Source organism: Anolis sagrei, chromosome 1 (assembly GCF_037176765.1).
Source record: "Anolis sagrei isolate rAnoSag1 chromosome 1, rAnoSag1.mat, whole genome shotgun sequence".
NCBI classification, from domain to species: Eukaryota; Metazoa; Chordata; class Lepidosauria; order Squamata; family Dactyloidae; genus Anolis; species Anolis sagrei.
In genome coordinates, this window is record NC_090021.1 from 116,625,023 (window position 1) to 116,638,296 (window position 13,274).

Sequence of the window (13,274 nt, forward strand, 5' to 3'; positions counted from 1 at the left end):
AACCCATCCATTCTCAGAAGGATGGTTTATTGTTCTGTATTGCAATGTATCATATCACTTTGATTCTACACATTTCCTCCCCAAAAGTTGACACCCAGCCTCTCCACACCTACCAAAAAACAATGGCAGTCTGTCCTCAATGGGGTGACTTCCAACAAAGAAGTATTCCATTTTTTGTCAGGGTCCATCTGATTTATCCACACACTACAAAGAAGTGGCCATAGTCATTCCTCACAGGGAGACTTCACCTCGAGAGGAAGAACGTAAAGGATCCCGTGGGATAATCCCAAGTAGAATAAAGCCATGTGATCAAATCAATATGTGTGTGTGTGTGTGTGTGTGTGTGTGCGTGCATGCATCTATATGTGTATGTGTATATATAGAGAGAGGGGGTGGGGTGGGGGAGATAATTAAAATGTTCCTTTTGGTTCAACAGGTCTACTCAGGTTTTGAGGAACATTTTGATTTGGACTATAGAGGAATCAACAAAAGAAATGTATTACATGTGTTTTTGGATGGGTGTGTGGGTGTGTAACTGTTGATCCTCAAACTATTTTTAAGTATTGCAAAGCATATGCCAATCCAGTAAGTAAATAAATAAAATTTGTTTGTATATGTCCTGAAAGTTCATTCTCCAAAGCAGAAACATGAACTCTTTTGCCTTGGTCCTTTATACCATTAAAAATTGTCTAGCATGAAGATGAGTTGGCTTATTTTTTTCTTAGAGATGTGGTGCAAAAAGGCTGCCGTATATAAAACAATTTAAAATTTCATTAACTCAACATGAATGTCAGAGTTTGTACATTTTAGAATCCTTGCTGCACCATTTTTTTTAGTTTTATTGAGTTTTCCCATTTCTAAAGAAGAATCTCATAAATACATTCATTCTTTTTTTTAAAAAAATAGAAGAGATCTATGCAGAGGGTGACCTTGAAAACAATGAGGTTATAAGGCTGTCACTTTTTTAACCTTGAAAACAACAAAAAGAAAGGGGATTACCACATTTTTTTTCTTATTCAGTGACTGTCTAACAGAGTTGTGTGGATTTTCTGAGTTCTTCCTTTGGGGGCAATTAGCTTTTCTCACTTTTGATGTAAGCCACTCACCTTTAAATCCCCCTTTCTCATTCTTTGCTTCATTTTTCAAGGATGTCTTGAGGGTATCTCATGTGAGCATATTGTTTTAAATCTTCCCTCAATTAGTTTTCTTCAAAATGACATTAATACCACCTGTCTTTAGTTTCCCATGCTATGGAGTACCAAGATGTCTGTCTACTAGGCCTGGGTAACAACGCAAAAATTTGTTTCTAAAATCGATTTGTAATTGGGGTGTTTTTTTGTTTCGATATTTAAAATAATTACAAAATTTTCCCTTTAAAAAGTTCGGTATTTACGAAATTTCGTAAATATTTACAAAACATTTTGTAAAGATGGCACCCTTTTTTTTCAATATTTTTAAAATATTTTTTAATTTAATTATTAATTTAGTAGAATAGGGAGGAGAAATTATTATTAAGGAGGGAAGGCAGGCACTCACTCTGGCAGGCCCTCTCGCTTGCCGCTCGCCCTCTCGCTCGCCGCTCGCCCTCTCGCTCGCCCTCTCGCTCGCCCTCTCGCTCGCCCTCTCGCTCGCCCTCTCGCTCGCCCTCTCGCTTGCCGCTCGCCCTCTCGCTCGCTGCTCGTCCTCTCGCTCGCCCTCTCGCTCGCCCTCTCACTCACCCTCTCGCTCGCCCTCTCGCTCGCCCTCTCGCTCGCCGCTCGCCCTCTCGCTCGCCGCTCGCCCTCTTACTCGCCCTCTCGCTCGCCGCTCGCCCTCTCGCTCGCCCTCTCGCTCGCCCTCTCGCTCGCCGCTCGCCCTCTCGCTCGCCGCTCGCCCTCTCGCTCACCGCTCGCCCTCTCCTCCTCCTCCTCCTCCTCCTCTTTCAGGCTCTGCCTCTGACTGGCTAAGAGAGGAGAGAGAGGAGAGCTCCCAGCAAGCATCGCCAGGCGGCCATCTTACGTATTTCCGAAATGGACGGAAATACAAAATTTTTTGGCGCCTGCCGTTTCGATATTTAAAAACACTTCCGGGTTTAAAAATAAGTTTTGTAATCGTTTTGTAAATGCTAAAATTAACGAATATTTAATGAATTACAAAATTAACGAACGAAACCGCCCAGGCCTACTGTCTACATTACTATATTTTCAGAAAGTTCATAATGGATTTACAACTTCCTGTTAGATAGAGCAATCCTAATAACTTGGGTTCTCTCTCATTCTCTCTCTCTGTCTATCTCTCTCTCTCACACACACACACACACACACAATGGCATCCAGTATTTGATGCACTCATAGAAACATAGAATCATAGAATCAAAGAGTTGGAAGAGACCTCATGGGCCATCCAGTCCAACCCCCTGCCAAGAAGCAGGAATATTGCATTCAAATCACCCCTGACAAATGGCCATCCAGCCTCTGCTTAAAAGCTTCCAAAGAAGCTACCGCTACATATAAAGCCTTCAATTTGAACTGGATGCTAAATAAGGGTGGATCTAGACAACCCTTTATCCCAAAAGCACCTGTGTTAAAAAAAAGGCATATGTTTTGGCAGGACTATCCTGAGAGAATGTGGGGAGTCCCTCCCCCCAAGCCCCTAGATCCCTTAGAAAACTATGAAATACTTATGAGGTCTCCATTAGAATCCTGGCAAGCTCTCTCGCCACATAGAAATGACACACCAGGAGATGTGGGGGGGGGGAATTTTCCTCCCTCCTCCACCCTCCCATCTCCTGGCACTGCGAGAGCTTGACGGGATTCTAATGGAGACCACATAAGTATTTCTTACCTTTCTAAGGGATCTAGGGACTTGGGGGGAGGTGGTGGGTATTCCCACAGTTTACTTTGCTTATTTAGTGTGATAAACTCTGCAAATGAAATAGTTTCCACAATAAAGGGGCTGTATGGACAGGCCCTAAGTAAAAACATTTAATCAACTCAGACTTGTATAATTCAGTCACCATTTAAAGACACAGCATTAAAAAAATGGAAGCTCCTTATTGTCTAGCATTGGAATATTCCTCATCCCAAAGTCACAAGGCAGTATGTAGAAGAAAACCTAATATTTCCAGAACAACTGGTGACATTTGCCTAGAAAGAAAGATCTGCGTAGAAGTTCTGAATGATTAAAAGCAAATAGGAGATCAAACATTCGGGTAATGTAGTAACATCAACAGAAAGCTTCACTTCAGTTTGACAGAACAATGAATGCTGGGAGTGTGTTATATGAGGGGGTCTTTGAAAAGTTTCCACACTTTTTGAACTCTATTGATTAAGAATTAAAAGAAACAAATTACAGCACTTTTCTACATAGTTGCCTTCCTTTGCAATGCATTTTTCCCAATGGCATACCAACTTTTTAATGCCAACAGCAAGAAATGTTTTTGGTTGAACACATAGCCCATGGATGAACTGACTTGGATTAGTTCTGGCGTCCTTTTTTCATTCCTTATGGAATTGCTCCTACTCCCACCCTCATTATTTCTAACCAAAACATAAAAGTGAGTAAACATTTTGAAGATCCCTCATAGTTTAGTAGTACTAGCTCTTATGGATCTATCCTATGGAATCATGGATTTGTAATTTTCTGAAACACTAGACATTTATTGTACTCTAGTTCAGTGGGAGGAACTATAGGTCTTTAAGAGAATGCTATGCACCCTACCAAATTACAACTTTTTATAAGATACAGTCATGGAAGCTGAAGCAACATCAATCTACAGTGATCAAATGCATCATCAAAATCCTGCACATTCTGCAGAATTGCAATGTATACGTTTACTATATGTGAAGCAACCGTTCACAGTCAGATCTTTTGCTCCCTATTTTGTTAGTCATTCAAAAGGTTGAAAACCCCCAAATATAAATAAGATGTTTTAGAGAGGTCACAAACTCATTGTTTATTAACATTCAAAGGTTGTTAAACCACTACATGGCTTGAGATAGTACTCATATAATTATTTCCATAGAGGAAGACAAAGAATACTATTTTTTATTCCTGCTACTTTGTGACTCAGTAAAAAAAAATAGCTGTGCTTCATTTAAAAGGCAATGTTAGTTGTAACCCTAATGACATATGTCCCCAAATGCATAGCAATTAAGATTAAAGCTGAAATGGTTATTGGCCATTAAAACGTTGTGTAAAGAAAAAAAGTAAGCTTATATGAACAGCTCAGAAAAATATGTGGAATAAGAATAATAATAGCAAGATACTTTTGTCAGTAGAGGTAAGTAGAGATCAGATTATAAGTAAACAGCTTTCACACACTTATGAAAGAGAGAATTAAGGAAAATTCAGATAATGGACCAAATGAACAATTAATTTTCAGTGATCACAGGTAACATGCTTTATGATGTGACTCAGTGGAAAGTTACAGCTATTAAAACCCAACAGGTCTCAGATCTGGGACTCTGCTGAAATATGAAAGTGCTAGCTCCCAATTTAAAAGACTTTATCTCTGGCTGCTGGCTGTTCTGTCGTAGCATCACCAAATTATTCTGTTAAATCTATACCATTGTTGAAACTCCTGCAGGTCCTCAGCATGTCATCACTTAAGTCATGCTGCTGAAATTTGCAAACAATGAGACCTGATTGGGTAGGAGCAGAAAAAACAAAGTCTGTTCAGAGGCTTTTTGATTAGCTTAATTATCTTCTTTGGGCAACTAGGACGTGCTTTGTCCAAGGTAAAATAGAAGACAGCAAAGCTAAAATATTAAGACTTTGACCAAGCAAGCAATAAGGATGACTTAAACTGCATTATGAAACAGAATTACATGGCAGTATAGATGGGGCCTCTGCTAAAATCTGGGCTAACTCTGTATATATATAAAAAACTGACCCCTTTCCTTTTCGTTCTTGAACTTTCTACTGACTTACTTAATATGAAAAAGAAGCAAGAAATGTGTAACAGTAAACAAAAAGGAATTTAATTGTATTGGAGATGAGCACCCTATCTTCTTCTACGATCTAAACAATTAATTGATGGACTCGATGGAAGCTTAGAACTTAACAGGGGTTCGGTTCTCTTATTTCTTCCAAAGAGATCCTTCTTCTAGCCTCTTTTCTGTGTCCTTTGTCCAGATTTGACTTCTGTCAACACCTCCTACTTAAGACTTTTATTCTTCAAACTTTCTTTAATTTGTTTCTTTAATATTTCAAACTTGTCTCTCCAAGTCTTAAACTTAGTTTCCTCAACCTTTGACATGGAAGATATAGCCTTTAGGCTCTTTGGCACCTTCAGAACGACTAGCTGCAAAAGAATTGCTGAGCAGGACTGTAAGCTCTGCTTCTGGGGGGAGGGGGGTGTTTTAAAGGGGCAGGGTCTAATTAAGGTCCTCCCCCACAGAAAACTATACAAAAAGGAATTAAATCCATTATAAATAAAGGGGCAACCGAGACTTCATAAAGAAAACAGTAAAAGCCCATGTGGAAGCATGACAGTATCATTTCAAGATTAAATGATTAATCCATTTTTCACTCTAAGCAATTATACCTTTTAGTTCTAGCCTGGAATTAAAATATTTGCTGTAAAAGAGTTCTAAGCTTCTAAGGAGTTCTGCACAATCTAGTTAATGTATGTTGACAGCTGTCAGAAACATTGGAAATACCAACCAACCTAAAGCTTGATTTTAAAGATTTGTGTCCTTGAATTTTAGATCACAAACAAAAATGCAACAAAGTTATTCCTACAGTAAATTCCTTGATATTCAAAAGTGTTAAATGGCATTTACTTCCATTTAAGGGAACATAGCATCATACCAGATTCATCATTCCCAGATCATTAATTGCTTTTTGCAGAAACACATTTAAAATACAAGTTTGTTTTGTACAGAAAGAGAATATATTTAGCCCTACACATTCAATGGAGCAAGGGGCACAGGCCCCCTGAAAAGAATTAAAAAAAAACATTTTTCCCCCTGTGAGAACACCTGTCAAGTCTTCTAGGATGACTTAGAATCACTTTCCAGACGTTAACTATAAATTACACTGGAGAATGTAGATTGAACATTGTAATCTAATCAGTGAATAATTTAATCTGCAAAAGTCAAACCCACAAATATGTATTTTGCAGCATTCACTTGCCATTTCCCACTTTTTGCCACTCAAAACCAATTATATATAAAATACTAAATCTTTAAGTAGTTAAGTTGTGTTTTAATCATGAAATAATAAGAACTTTGTGAAAACTTTGGAATTATACATTGAGAATGTTTTATTTCATGGACATAATGAACTTAATATTTGTTATTTTCAGAACTTTATACAGGTATGGTATGCAACTTGTTTTCTTTCAGCATGATGTTAAATCTGTATGTACCTCTGTGTGTGGTATGTTCCATTTGCAATTTGCATGACTGCATGGCTTTATAGATGTTAGTGATCTATGGATTTTTGGGGCGTGATTTGAAAGTTTCAGTGCAACTTTGTCCTGTTACTGATCTTTGGAGAATTGTTGGGGGCAAGAGGTGGCAGTCAATACTGTCTTGTAATCTTCTGAAAGAATATAACAGGTATAGGTTGGGTATCCCTTATCTGAAATGCATGGGTCCCGAAGTATTTGGGATTTGGGGTTTTAAGGGGATTTTGGAATACCTGTACTTGCATATACATACGTAATATCTTGGAGATGGGACCAAATATTGAATTCATTTATGTTTCATATATATCTTATACATGTAACCTGAAGGTAATTTTAAACAATATTTTTAAAAATAATTTTGTACAATAACCATCAGAAAGCAGAAGTATTACTATCTCAGCCACTCATATAGCTAATTTTGGAGTATTTCAGATAACAGAAGCTCAAGCTGTATCAATTGATACCTGGCATGAAACACTGCAAAACTACTCTTTTCTGGAAATATTTAATATGACTTTCAATTCCAAATAAAATATCAAAAAATGTTTTTGATCATTATATATGTGTAAGAAGTAGTTTAATGTTCACACCCGATCTTCCAAAGCAACATGCATCTGTTAGCATCATAGGATTATGAGGGTAACTGTTCCTCTGGATAATAAAAGCAGCACTTCTTTTTCCAAGTGCAGGTTTACCAATTTCTACAAGTTAGCTGCACTCTTCTCATTTCTAATTCAGCTCTACTGTATTTTACACGTCTATTAGTGCTATCCTCAAATAGCCCTTGTTGTGGGTGGAACGGATCACCCAACTGATTGAATAGATGAAAAACCTAAAGCTGTGTTGAACCTATTTCAGAGACATCAATCATTTTGCAGGTGGGCTGCACAATCCTGAAGTGTAGGGAAAGAATCTTTGGTAAATTAACTGTCACATTCTTAGAATGGTCAGCTTGTTCCAGCTTGCCATCACATCCCGACGTCACTGGAAACTGGTAGAAAGGTGCTGTTTTCAATTTTTGAAAAAATACTTCCCAATGGCATTGATCATTTTGCTTGCCAATTACTGAAGAGCATGGATTGCTTTCTGTTGGAGAAACTGTAATGATTTAAATTCTGCAGGCTCAATAGCTCGCTTGATCTGTCAGGACATGGAGATGAAATGTAGGCACCCTACTCCAACAAAATCTATGCTGTTGGGACCTTCTGTGAGAGTAACCAAAGGTCCTCAAGGGTCATAACTGGCTGATGGCATGTTCTACAGTGGATAGTTTGTAGGATCACAGATTTAAACAAGGTCTTAACAGAAGGTCTTATTATGTTGTGAAAATGGATTAAATGCTTTCAATCTGTTTGAAGAGGACAGGATCCCGACAATCTGCTTCAGGGCGCTGGAAAAATCTCCAAACTAGATTGTCAAATGGCATGGAGGGCTTCAAGGGGTGAGGAGGAAAGGGAGAAAGTCCCATTATAGGTGCTCTCTTGTGCAACATTGGATTTAATACCTAACATCATAGTGTGATTATTTAAGACATGATTCCTACTGTTTCTGGACTATAATGTTCACAATGCCTTGCTGAAAGCCATTATTTAGAGCTATTAGCCTAAACCAAGACTGATTAGAAATTATGGTGTTGATATCTAACAAATAATTATGCCAATTTATACTAAGGAAGCTGAAAAACCCAACTTTGAGGAAGCACAGTTTACACAAATCAAGGCCTTCTCTCTAGGCAGTTGTAAAGTCTCCCCTGCGTGTCACATTAGCCAATAACTTGCAGTGGTTTTTGTTGTTACTGCTGTTGTTAAGTGGCATTGTAATAGCAAACATTTCCAGCAAAATCATTTTCATTAGATTTATTCTGGAAAACCTTGAGGTGATTCACAGTAACCTTGGAAAAACCTTTTAGCTCTGTTATTAGAAATGCAGTGACTTGAACAGTAGGGAGGGGGGTAAGATAGCTAATGGAGTGACACAAATATTGTGGTACCAAAAAATGATGGAGTGCAAACACAGAAAACATTAGAGAAGGAGTAGGAAAAAAGTGTTGCTACTGAAATTTGGTGCTATTTTTACATCGTACAACAATGATTTATATTCTCTGCTACCCCACTGCCTAACCTTGGCCACTAGAGAAAATATAAACTGAATGTGACTTTAAATGCCACTCTACCTGAAGAAAAAGGAAGACAGCACTTAAGACACTTAACACTTTTCTAAAAAGACCCCACTTTTGTTCTCTGACAGCTTTGCATAGATTTGTCTATCATGCAATAGGGAGTTTGTCTGAAGTTGTGAAATTTCACACAACCATAAGCCAGAATTCAGTTAATACATTTGTTCTCTGTGAGCATAAAAAAACCCAACACATTCTTTTTACTGTGATTGTCAACACATGCTGCAATTTTGCTAATTTTTTATGAAGTGAAATGTCACACTTATAGGTACACTATGTTTTCACATTTATCTGAGTATGTATGCTGTGCATGCAAAAAGAGAGAGAGAGCGCGATGTAGAATTGTGTTTAAAGGAAGATGTGGAAGTCTTGCTTCTTTTGCTGAAGATTTACACTGGTGGCTTAATAAACCACTGTTTGGAGAGTCAGGATCTGACAAGTGTGTGTTAATTTCAGATGTCTGAGGAAATTCCCACTACTGACAGAGTTCTGGGAATTTTACATTTTTAAAACAGTAATCCCATGAATCTGACTCAAATGGGAGAACTTCACAAAAGGAGGAGATTAATTGTTTTTCCTTCACTTTTGTTTGCTTGTATTTGTTTGGAAACAGCTGACACAGGTCCTCTCAGTCCCCAGAGCAAAGACCAGTGGCATTATTGTATGTGTTTATAGAACCACAAACACAGCCAGGAAGCAGTGCACACTGTTACAGTCTCCATATTTACACAAAGTAAATTTGACTTCCAAGAAGAAACCTGGCACAACTCCTGGCATCTTTTCATTATGGCTCAAGTTGATGGAAGCTAATGGAACAGGAACACAGAGACCAAGGTCCTGACATAACCACCCAGTGTAATGGGTGGAAGCAGAAGGAGGAAACATCCATGGCTTCAATTACTGTAAAGAGCGCAAGGAAACAGATTATCAGAACTTGTAGGCTTTATCTGCCTCCCTTCACTACCATTGTGTGACCATAGGAAAAAAACAAAACTGCTACCAAAGTGTTGAACCATTAAAACTACAGACTCACCCTTGTCTTATACCAGCAGATCTTAAAGTGGGAGTACTTTTAACGCCATCAACGTAAAACAATCTAAAGAAATTAAAGCACTGAGTCTTTAATGACCTGGCCCCAGCTAAAAACATTTGGTTACATATTAGCTGCTGCACTGAGTACTATTTTTAGTGGAAGTAGGGGGTATATGTTAAAAACAAAACCAAAAATAACTTGTTTTTGCAGGATGACCAAACACACTATACTCATGCCTCTGCTATTCATCTGTACAATATTGCATTCAGTGGGATCATAAAATCAACAATGTAATGTGGTGGCTAAAAAAAAGCCAAAACAATTCTAAGTTGAAAGGGGAAGTTCAACCTGCTGCCATGCAGGAATATATAACTACTAGGCATGGGCGATTTTAAAAAATGGTTCTAAACTGTGTTCAAAAGCAGGGGGTGCTGGTGATTAGATTCTAAAGTCAATTCCGAATTTTTCTGTAAAAAATTTCAAAACTTTCCAAAACTTCTGAATCTATTTATTAATGTCAGACACACATGTGCAATAGGAGAAAACAGTACTGACACTGGAGAAACTTCAGAGGCTTCTCTCTCCCTTCAAAAAGAAGGGAGGCAGTTGACCCCCCCCCCCCCCCCACAAATTATGTTGGTGCCTTTCCCTGACTTAAGGAGACACCTGGGTGTTGGGGTCCAGGAAATGTAGGAAATAATATAGAGCAATAGTTCTATAAAGTTGAAAACACAACACAAAACAGAAGAGAGGCAGTTGAACATCAAGAAAAAACATAACTGTGCTGCCTTTCCTCTGACTTAGAGAAGGCACCTGGGGGTTGAGGTTCAGGACAGGAGTTTTTGGAGAAAATAGATAAAAGTGACAAAAAAACTGCAAAGAAAGGCTTTCTTTTCAAGTTTCTCAAAGTCTATTATTTTCTCCCTCCCTCCCTCCCAAACTTTTCCTTCTTTCTTCTATCTTTCTCTCACTTTCTCTTCTCTCTCTCTCCCTCCCTCTCCCAAAATCTTTTCTTCCTTCTCCCTTCTCCCTTCCTCTCTTCCTCCAAACTTCCTTTTGCTCCAGTGCTTTTGCCTGCCTTCTGTTCCACCCACCCAGCAGCAGCAACAGCAGCAAAAAACATCCCAACCACCCTCATCCCTTCCCTGGCTGGAATGAGCCTTCCAGCCATGTGCTTGGGTTTATAAGCAGCAATGCTGCCAGATTCTGGATAACCCTTCCCTTTTACAAAACATAAGCCCTGATTGGCCGGGAAGCAAGCACTTTAGGCTGCGCCTCCCAGCAGGCTTACTTTCATCAAAAAGGCTTTCTCATACTTCCGAATTGACTTCTGGCCCATTGAAATCAATGGCCCGGGTCGCTTTGGAACTACAGGGGACTTCTGACTCACTAATGCATGTTGGAACCCAGTTCGGAAATATGAAACTTCCAACTTTAGTTCCAACATCCGCAACTTCCGAACCAACTCGTCCATGCCTAGTAACTACAGTACTCAGTATGTTTCTTCAATCACCTTCAAATATGTCCAAAAGATAGGGAGTCCAGTCCAGGAGCATTTTTGTTTGTTTTTTGTTGTACATTGTCTACTGTACAATAGTAATGAGAAGAATATTCAGAAAGATTCAGATCCCAGAGGAAAATCTTGAATGAACAAGAATCTTATTATGGTTAGCCCTACACATTCACAGATTTCTCTGTTATGAATTTGAGTATTCATAAAATTATAGCTGCCATTTAACAAATTGAGGAGCTAGACTATAGTTTGAAAAAAATGAACGAATTCCTATGCCCACCGCATGTCTTATTTGTAGTACAAAAGAGCATGAAAGAACAATATTATATTTAAAATGAAGAACAATTTTCACCAACTTACTAGTATTTCAATGGGAAATACTTTGATGAGATAGTCAAGTTAATTAGGACCATTGTTGTGTGCCTTTCCGATGTAGAACAGCCCTAAGTCTAAAGTTTAGGGTGGGAGGCAGCTAAATGACCCTGGAGGGTTGCATCCAGCATCCGTCCTAGCATATATGCTGGGGGGGGGGGAGGGTATCTTAAGATAGTTGCAGTGTTTCCACTTTCACAAAAGGAAAAACGTACACACTTCCTTGCATTCCTAATCCCAGTGAGTGTAAATGGCTGGCTGTAGTTCAGGACATATTCTCCATAAAGAAATGTTTGTGGGTTGTTGATAGAGAAAACAGCATTTTTTGAACTAAAATGTTATTTCTCTGTAGAAAGCAGAGAATTTTTTTTCTGCACACACAAAAAATGTGAATTGCTTGCAGATAAAAATCCCGTCAAATAATCTTCAAAAGCATCAGACTTTTGAGAATTATACTCACAGTGGGAAGAAAAAGTAAAATTATGTCTCCTTGCACACACATATAAAATTTACAAAGATTTATAAAGAAAACTATTTTGGAAATCAAACAAAAAAGTAAATAAATGGTATAATCTTGATTTTGCTAATTTAATAATGTTGAATCCCCAAATATTAATAATCCGTCATAATTACATCATTTAAATGACATGATTCATTTTGCTTCTTTAAATAAGCAGAAAGGTATTGACTATACAACTATTAAATTTCTTGTAGCTTATCAGCATCTGGTTAGTCATCTTATCACACTAATTTGTTTGTTTGTTTTTGTTTTGCTTTGTATTTTTCTTTACTCCTAATTGTATTTTATGATCTCATTCATTTCTCTGACATTTTCTAGTGAGGGCTAGCTCTGTACCTCATCACACTAGAAAATGAATCCACTTTAAATCTGGTTTCTGCCTCCTGCAGAACTCTGGGGTTGAAGTTTAGAGAGGAGACTTTAACCACCTCCCTAAACTATAAACCTCAGAATTCTGCAGGAGACAGAAACCAGATTTAAAGTAGATTCATTTTCTAGTGTGATGAAGTAGTATATAACTGTACAATAAGAAATATTGCACACTTCCTTGACCTGCAATCCTTTACATTCTACCTGGGAGTAAGCCCATTGAATATTGTAGAATTTATCTCTGATTGGACTTGTATAAATACATGGTAGAAATCTCCTAAGTACTTTAAAAAGCCAATAAATTCTGTCTCTAGAAAATGTAATTAGTTAATCAAGTTGAGGCATTCAATTACATGAAGCTGATATTTCACCAAGTAAAAAGTGAGATAATGACAACCATAGAAATCATATTCTACCTTATGATCATTATTTCTCATGAGGATGATATTGAAGAAAAACAATGCTCATGTATGTTTTGGGAGAATGGGAAATTCCTAAAAATGATCAGAGGATTATATTACTCTTGAAAGCTTAAAATGGATTAGACATAATGCATTCTGTTCTGGAAACCCTGAAAAAGTCGTTTCCTTCTATTAGAACAATAAAGGCCTCATTCCCTACAAGTCCCAGAAATCCTTGAGGAAAGCCCACATTTATGTTAACACAAGTTTAGTTTGCATAGTGTAGATGGCAGTCTCCAAAGTACTAATGGATAATAAAATAGAAAACATGCTCTAGTAAAGCAACCTAAAAGATAATATTAAAAATTAAAATAATGGGATTCTGGTAATAAGTAGTACCCTGAGATTCGTTTGTATTAACTTTTCCCACTATTAAAATTATTGTGCTAAATAAGAACAAACAGAGTTCACTAGGGAGTGTGTCAGCTTCTTTTTA

General features: G+C 37.9%; 1 protein-coding gene across 3 annotated transcripts in view; it reads left to right on the forward strand.

Annotated features, from left to right (window-relative positions):
- Nucleotides 1-13,274, forward strand: part of EYS (eyes shut homolog) — a 1,026,188-nt gene that overhangs the window by 393,460 nt on the left and 619,454 nt on the right. The gene's annotated exons all lie outside the window — the stretch shown is intronic.